Here is an 8276-nt window from a genome sequence, read left to right on the forward strand (position 1 = left end):
ATGTGTAGCGCTGTAGCAGCATGGACAGATACTCTGTCAGAGGACATAGATGCCCTGGACAGGGATACTGTCTTGCTAACCCTGGGCCATATAAAAGACGCCGTCTTATATATGCGGGATGCCCAGAGGGACATTTGCCTGCTGGGTTCTAGAATTAATGCAATGTCCATTTCTGCCAGGAGGGTCTTATGAACTCGGCAATGGACAGGGGATGCCGATTCTAAAAAACACATGGAGGTTTTGCCTTATAAGGGTGAGGAATTGTTTGGGGACGGCCTCTCGGACCTTGTGTCCACAGCGACAGCTGGAAAGTCGACTTTCTTGCCTCAGGTTTCCTCACAGCCTAAGAAAGCACCGTATTATCAAATGCAGTCCTTTCGTTCTCAGAGAAGCAAGAAGGTCAGAGGTGCATCCTTTCTTGCCAGAGGCAGGGGTAGAGGAAAGAAGCTGCATCATGCAGCTAGTTCCCAGGAACAAAAGTCCTCCCCGGCTTCCACTAAGTCCACCGCATGACGCTGGGGCTCCACAGGCGGAGCCAGGAGCGGTGGGGGCGCGTCTCCGAAAATTCAGCAACCAGTGGGTTCGCTCACAGGTGGATCCTTGGGCTATACAAATTGTATCTCAGGGATACAAGCTGGAGTTCGAAGTGACTCCCCCTCACCGTTACCTAAAATCAGCCTTGCCAGCTTCCCCCACGGAAAGGGAGGTAGTCCTGGCGGCAATTCACAAGCTGTACCTCCAGCAAGTGATAATAATGGTCCCCCTCCTTCAACAGGGAAGGGGTTACTATTCCACACTGTTTGTGGTACCGAAACCGGACGGTTCGGTAAGACCCATTCTGAATTTAAAATCCTTGAACATTTATATGAAAAAATTCAAGTTCAAAATGGAATCGCTCAGAGCGGTCATTGCAAGCCTGGAAGAGGGGGATTTTATGGTATCTCTGGACATCAAGGATGCTTACTTGCATGTCCCCATTTATCCACCTCACCAGGAGTACCTCAGGTTTGTGGTACAGGACTGGTATTACCAATTCCAGACGTTGCCGTTTGGTCTGTCCACGGCACCGAGAGTATTTACCAAGGTAATGGCCGAAATGATGGTACTCCTTCGGAAGCAAGGAGTTACGGTTATCCCGTACTTGGACGATCTCCTCATAAGGGCGAGGTCCAGGGAGCAGGTGTTGATCAGCGTAGCACACTCTCAGGAAGTGTTGCAACAGCACGGCTGGATTCTGAATATTCCAAAGTCGCAGCTGATTCCTACGACGTGTCTGCCCTTCCTGGGCATGATTCTGGACACAGAACAGAAGAAGGTGTTTCTCCCGGAGGAGAAGGCCCAGGAGTTAGTGACTCTGGTCAGGAACCTCCTAAAACCAAAACAGGTGTCGGTGCATCACTGCACGCGAGTCCTGGGAAAGATGGTGGCCTCATACGAAGCCATTCCCTTCGGCAGGTTCCATGCAAGGATCTTTCAGTGGGATCTGTTGGACAAGTGGTCCGGATCGCATCTTCAGATGCATCGGCTGATCACCCTGTCCCCGAGGGCCAGGGTGTCTCTTCTGTGGTGGCTGCAGAGTGCTCATCTTCTCGAGGGCCGCAGGTTCGGCATACAGGACTGGGTCCTGGTGACCACGGATGCAAGCCTCCGCGGATGGGGGCAGTCATTCAGGGAAGAAACTTCCAAGGGCTGTGGTCAAGTCAGGAGACTTGTCTGCACATAAATATACTGGAACTAAGAGCCATATACAACGCCCTGAGTCAAGCGAAGCCCCTGCTTCGAGACCAACCAGTGCTGATTCAGTCAGACAACATCACGGCGGTCGCCCATGTAAACCGCCAGGGCGGCACAAGAAGCAGGGTGGCGATGGCAGAAGCCACAAAGATTCTTCGTTGGGCGGAGATTCACGTACAAGCACTGTCAGCAGTGTTCATTCCGGGAGTGGACAACTGGGAAGCAGACTTCCTCAGCAGACACGACCTCCACCCGGGAGAGTGGGGACTTCATCAAGAAGTCTTCACACAGATTGCAAATTGATGGGAACTGCCACTGGTGGACATGATGGCGTCCCGCCTCAATAAAAAGCTAAAAAGATATTGCGCCAGGTCAAGGGACCCTCAGGCGATAGCTGTGGACGCGCTAGTGACACCCTGGGTGTTCCAGTCGGTATATGTGTTCCCTCCTCTTCCTCTCATACCCAAGGTACTGAGAATAGTAAGAAAAAGAGGAGTGAGAACAATACTCATCGTTCCGGATTGGCCAAGAAGGACTTGGTACCCAGAACTACAAGAGATGATCACAGAGGACCCATGGCCTCTGCCTCTCAGACAGGACCTGTTGCAACAGGGGCCCTGTCTGTTCCAAGACTTACCGCGGCTGCGTTTGACGGCATGGCAGTTGAACGCGGGATCCTAACAGAAAAGGGCATCCCGGATGAAGTGATTCCTACGCTGATAAAAGCTAGGAAGGATGTAACAGCTAAACATTATCACCGTATATGGCGAAAATATGTTGCTTGGTGTGAGGCCAGGATGGCCCCTACAGAGGAATTCCAGCTGGGTCGATTTCTGCACTTCCTACAGTCAGGTGTGACTATGGGCCTGAAATTAGGGTCCATAAAGGTCCAGATTTCGGCCCTATCCATTTTCTTTCAAAAAGAACTGGCTTCACTGCCTGAGGTTCAGACGTTTGTAAAGGGAGTGCTGCATATTCAACCCCCTTTTGTGTCTCCAGTGGCACCTTGGGATCTTAACGTTGTGTTGGATTTCCTGAAATCCCACTGGTTTGAACCACTTAAGACCGTGGAACTAAAGTATCTCACGTGGAAAGTGGTCATGCTGTTGGCCTTAGCATCGGCGAGGCGTGTATCAGAATTGGCGGCTTTGTCATGTAAAAGCCCTTATTTGATCTTCCATATGGACAGGGCAGAATTGCGGACTCGTCCCCAATTTCTCCCAAAGGTGGTATCATCGTTTCATTTGAACCAACCTATTGTGGTCCCTGCGGCTACTCGGGACTTGGAGGACTCCAAGTTGCTGGACGTAGTCCGGGCTTTGAAAATATATGTTTCCAGAACGGCTGGAGTCAGGAAGACTGACTCGCTGTTTATTCTGTATGCACCCAATAAGCTGGGTGCTCCTGCTTCAAAGCAAACTATTGCTCGCTGGATCTGTAGCACGATTCAGCTGGCTCATTCTGCGGCTGGATTGCCGCATCCAAAATCAGTGAAAGCCCATTCCACAAGGAAGGTGGGCTCTTCTTGGGCGGCTGCCCGAGGGGTCTCTGCTTTACAGCTTTGCCGAGCGGCTACTTGGTCGGGTTCAAACACTTTTGCAAAGTTCTACAAGTTTGATACCCTGGCTGAGGAGGACCTTGTGTTTGCTCATTCGGTGCTGCAGAGTCATCCGCACTCTCCCGCCCGTTTGGGAGCTTTGGTATAATCCCCATGGTCCTTACGGAGTCCCCAGCATCCACTAGGACGTTAGAGAAAATAAGAATTTACTCACCGGTAATTCTATTTCTCGTAGTCCGTAGTGGATGCTGGGCGCCCGTCCCAAGTGCGGACTTTCTGCAATACGTGTATATAGTTATTGCTTAATAAAGGGTTATTGTTATGAGCCATCCGTTGAGTGATGCTCAGTTGTTGTTCATACTGTTAACTGGGTAAGGTTATCACGAGTTGTACGGTGTGATTGGTGTGGCTGGTATGAGTCTTATCCTGGATTCCAAAATCCTTTCCTTGTAATGTCAGCTCTTCCGGGCACCGTTTCCCTAACTGAGGTCTGGAGGAGGGGCATAGAGGGAGGAGCCAGTGTACACCAGATAGTACCTAATCTTTCTTTAGAGTGCCCAGTCTCCTGCGGAGCCCGTCTATTCCCCATGGTCCTTACGGAGTCCCCAGCATCCACTACGGACTACGAGAAATAGAATTACCGGTGAGTAAATTCTTATTTTTTTAAACTATATACGCAAAGTTACGAAGCAGTCGACTTTATGGTTTTCGTGTTTTCCGATGTCGATGCCAGTCGGTTTTTTTTTGGCACATTTACGGCCGTCATTGGGGTATATTTACTAAGGTCCCGATTTTGACCGAGATGGTGTTTTTTCTTCAAAGTGTCATCTCGGGAATTTACTAAGCTCAAATCACGGCAGTCATGAGGGCATTCGTATTTTTTGGAACTCAAAGAAAAAAATTACGAATGAATACACCATCGGTCAAATACGCCTGTAATTTGGTAGAACTCGGTCATTTACTAAAAAGTGTAATTCACAAACACTGCCGGCAATAGCCAAACACTGCCGTGAAAAAATACAAATCGTAAAAAAGTGCTAAAATAAAACAGACCTGCTTTTTTTTACCGTGTTCTGATAGGCATGCACGGATCCATGAGATCCGTGCATGTTTATCAGTGGGAAGGGGTGGGAAAGTGTTAAATTTGTTGAAAAAAAATGCGTAGGGTCCCCCCTCTTAAGCAAAACCAGCCTCGGGCTCTTTGAGCCGGTCCTGGTTGAAAAAATATGGGAATAAAAGTGTCACGGGTTCCCCCATATTTAATCAACCAGCACCGGGCTCTGCGCCTGGTCCTGGTTCCAAAAATAGTGGGGACAAAAAGCGTAGGGGTCCCCCGTATTTCTGAAACCAGCACCGGGCTCCACTAGCCAGATACATAATGCCACAGCCGGGGGACACTTTTATATTGGTCCCTGCGGCCCTGGCATTACATACCCAACTAGTCACCCCTGGCCGGGGTACCCTGGAGGAGTGGGGACTCCTTCAATCAAGGGGTCCCCCCCCCTCCAGCCACCCAAGGGCCAGGGGTGAAGCCCGAGACTGTCCCCCCCCCATCCAAGGGCGGCGGATGGGGGGCTGATAGCCTTTTTGTCAAAATTTGAATATTGTTTTTAGAAGCAGTACTACAAGTCCCAGCAAGCCTCCCCCGCAAGCTGGTACTTGGAGAACCACAAGTACCAGCATGCGGAGGAAAACCGGGCCCGCTGGTACCTGTAGTAGTACTACTACTAAAAAAATACCCCAATAAAAACAGGAGACACACACCTTGAAAGTAAAAGTTTAATACATACATCCACACCTCCAAACATACATACTTACCTATGTTCACACGAGGGTCGGTCCTCTTCTCCATGTAGAATCCATGGGGTACCTGTTGGAAAAATTATACTCACATAATCCAGTGTAGATCGGTCCTCTTCTGTTCTATTTGTAATCCACGTACTTTGCAAAATAAAAAAACGGACACCTGACCACGCACTGAAAGGGGCCCCATGTTTTCACATGGGACCCCTTTCCCCGACTGCCAGGAACCCCCCCTGACTTCTAAGAGGGTTTCTTCAGCCAATCAGGGAGCGCCACGTCGTGGCACCCTCCTGATTGGCTGTGTGCTCCTGTAGTGTCAGGCAGGCAGCACACGGCAGTGATACAATGTAGCGCCTATGCGCTCCATTGTAACCAATGGTGGGAATTTTGCGGTCAGCGGTGAGGTTACTTTCGGTCAACCGCTGGCCACAAAGTTCCCACCATTGGTTACAATGGAGCGCATAGGCGCTACATTGTATCACTGCCGTGTGCTGCCTGACAGACACTACAGGAGCACACAGCCAATCAGGAGGGTGCCACGACGTGGCGCTCCCTGATTGGCTGAAGGAACCCTCTTAGACAGAAGTCAGGGGGGGTTCCTGGCAGTCGGGGAAAGGGGTCCCATGTGAAAACATGGGGCCCCTTTCAGTGCGTGGTCGGGTGTCCGTTTTTTTATTTTGCAAAGTACGTGGATTACAAATAGAACAGAAGAGGACCGATCTACACTGGATTATGTGAGTATAATTTTTCCAACAGGTACCCCATGGATTCTACATGGAGAAGAGGACCGACCCTCGTGTGAACATAGGTAAGTATGTATGTTTGGAGGTGTGGATGTATGTATTAAACTTTTACTTTCAAGGTGTGTGTCTCCTGTTTTTATTGGGGTATTTTTTTAGTAGTAGTACTACAGGTACCAGCGGGCCCGGTTTTCCTCCGCATGCTGGTACTTGTGGTTCTCCAAGTACCAGCTTGTGGGGGAGGCTTGCTGGGACTTGTAGTACTGCTACTAAAAACAATATTCAAATTTTGACAAAAAAGCTATCAGCCACCCATCCGCCGCCCTTGGATGGGGGGGACAGCCTCGGGCTTCACCCCTGGCCCTTGGGTGGCTGGAGGGGGGGGACCCCTTGATTGAAGGGGTCCCCACTCCTCCAGGGTACCCCGGCCAGGGGTGACTAGTTGGGTATGTAATGCCAGGGCCGCAGGGACCAATATAAAAGTGTCCCCCGGCTGTGGCATTATGTATCTGGCTAGTGGAGCCCGGTGCTGGTTTCAGAAATACGGGGGACCCCTACGCTTTTTGTCCCCCGTATTTTTGGAACCAGGACCAGGTGCAGAGCCCGGTGCTGGTTGATTAAATATGGGGGAACCCCTGTCACTTTTTTCCCCATATTTTTGCAACCAAGACCGGCTCAAAGAGCCCGAGGCTGGTTTTGCTTAGGAGGGGGGACCCTACGCATTTTAAAAAAAAAAATTTAACAATGTTTTATATTTACGAAAGGTGCACAATGAAGCCCAGCACGGATCTCACAGATCCGGCCGAGATTCATTGTGTTAAAGTCGGCAGTGTTTTACAAATCACTCCCGTAAAACACTGCCAAAAAATACGAATGACATCGACATCGGTAAATACGAAAATGCAGAATACAACAGCTTAGTAAATTAGTCGTAATAAATTCAAAAAGTTGAAAATTTACACTTTCGATGTCATTCGTGTTTGAACTTTAACCTCATTCGGAAAAATACGAATTTTAGTAAATATACCCCATTGTCGTTTGCGTACGTGTTTTTGTTGTTTTTGCTGGTTTATTTTCTAAGTTAAACGCGGCAGGGTTTTTTTTAAACCCCGGCCGCATTTTCACTTTTAGTTTCGTTTTTCATCCCCGTTCGTGATTGGTTGTGTTTCAGATGTAGGAGTGTCTGTGCGCAACCATATAAATACGCCTCAAACCATCCGCACCTCGTGGGTTTAGTTAGTGGTGAGGAGGGAGGTTGTGCTGTGGAGGTAGGTGAGTTTTGTTTGCGATTTCTGAGTGTAGTATTGTGTTTGAAAGTAGTCTTGGCATTCTTGTAGTCTTGTTTTTTGTGGTTTTGTCTAATTTTTTTGTCCAAGTATTTTTTATTTGTAGTCCCTTGTGTGTGTGTGTGTGTGTGTGTGTGTGTGTGTGTGTGTGTGTGTGTGTGTGTGATTTGTGCAGTGGTAGTGGAGGGGGATCCGGTCTGAAGATCGACAGTGTCTAGGTCGACAATGTTTAGGACGACCACTATAGGTCGACAGTCACTAGGTCGACATGGATGGAAGGTCAACAGGGTTTCTAGGTCGACATGTGCTAGGTCGACAGGTCTAAAGGTCGACATGAGTTTTTCACATATTTTTATTTTTTTATTTTTTCATACTTAACGATCCATGTGGAGTACGATTGGAACGTTAAAGTGTGCCGAGCGAAGCGGTAGCGGAGCGAAGGTACCATGCCTGAAGCATGGCGAGCGAAGCGAGCCATGCGGGGGGACGCGGTGCACTAATTTGGGATCCTGGTCACTTTATGAAGAAAACGACACCAAAAAAAAAAATCCTCATGTCGACCTTTAGACCTGTCGACCTAGCACATGTCGACCTAGAAACCCTGTCGACCTTCCATCCATGTCGACCTAGTGACTGTCGACCTATAGTGGTCGACCTAAACATTGTCGACCTAGACACTGTCGATAAAACGAACCACACCCAGTGGAGGAGTGTGTTGTTTGTATTTTTTTTTTCTGTGTTAAGTGTTTAGACACACAATTATGTGTGACTCAGAGGTGGGTGAGGTGGAGGGTGTGAGTGAGGGGGAGGAGGTCGGTCAGGTGGAGGAGGTGAGTGTGAGTGAGGTTAGTGAGGTGGAGGAGGTGGGTGAGGTTGCTGCAGCAGCCTCAAGTGACAGTGATAGTGACAGTCAGAGAGCTCCGCAGCCACGCACCACTACTAAGACTGGGCGGAATGTCAAGTTTAGTTATGCAGAAAATGTGGCATTGGTGCGGGAGCTGATGAAGTATCAGCGGCAGCTATTTGGGCCTGAGTCCGCCAAGGTGCCAACACGGAAGAAGACGGTGTTGTGGGCGAAAGTTGTTGCTGCTGTCAATAGTGAGGGGGTGGTCAAGCAGACGGAGAACACGTGCCGCAAACGGTACTATGACATAA

This window comes from Pseudophryne corroboree, chromosome 2 (assembly GCF_028390025.1).
Source record: "Pseudophryne corroboree isolate aPseCor3 chromosome 2, aPseCor3.hap2, whole genome shotgun sequence".
In the NCBI taxonomy this organism is placed as follows: Eukaryota; Metazoa; Chordata; class Amphibia; order Anura; family Myobatrachidae; genus Pseudophryne; species Pseudophryne corroboree.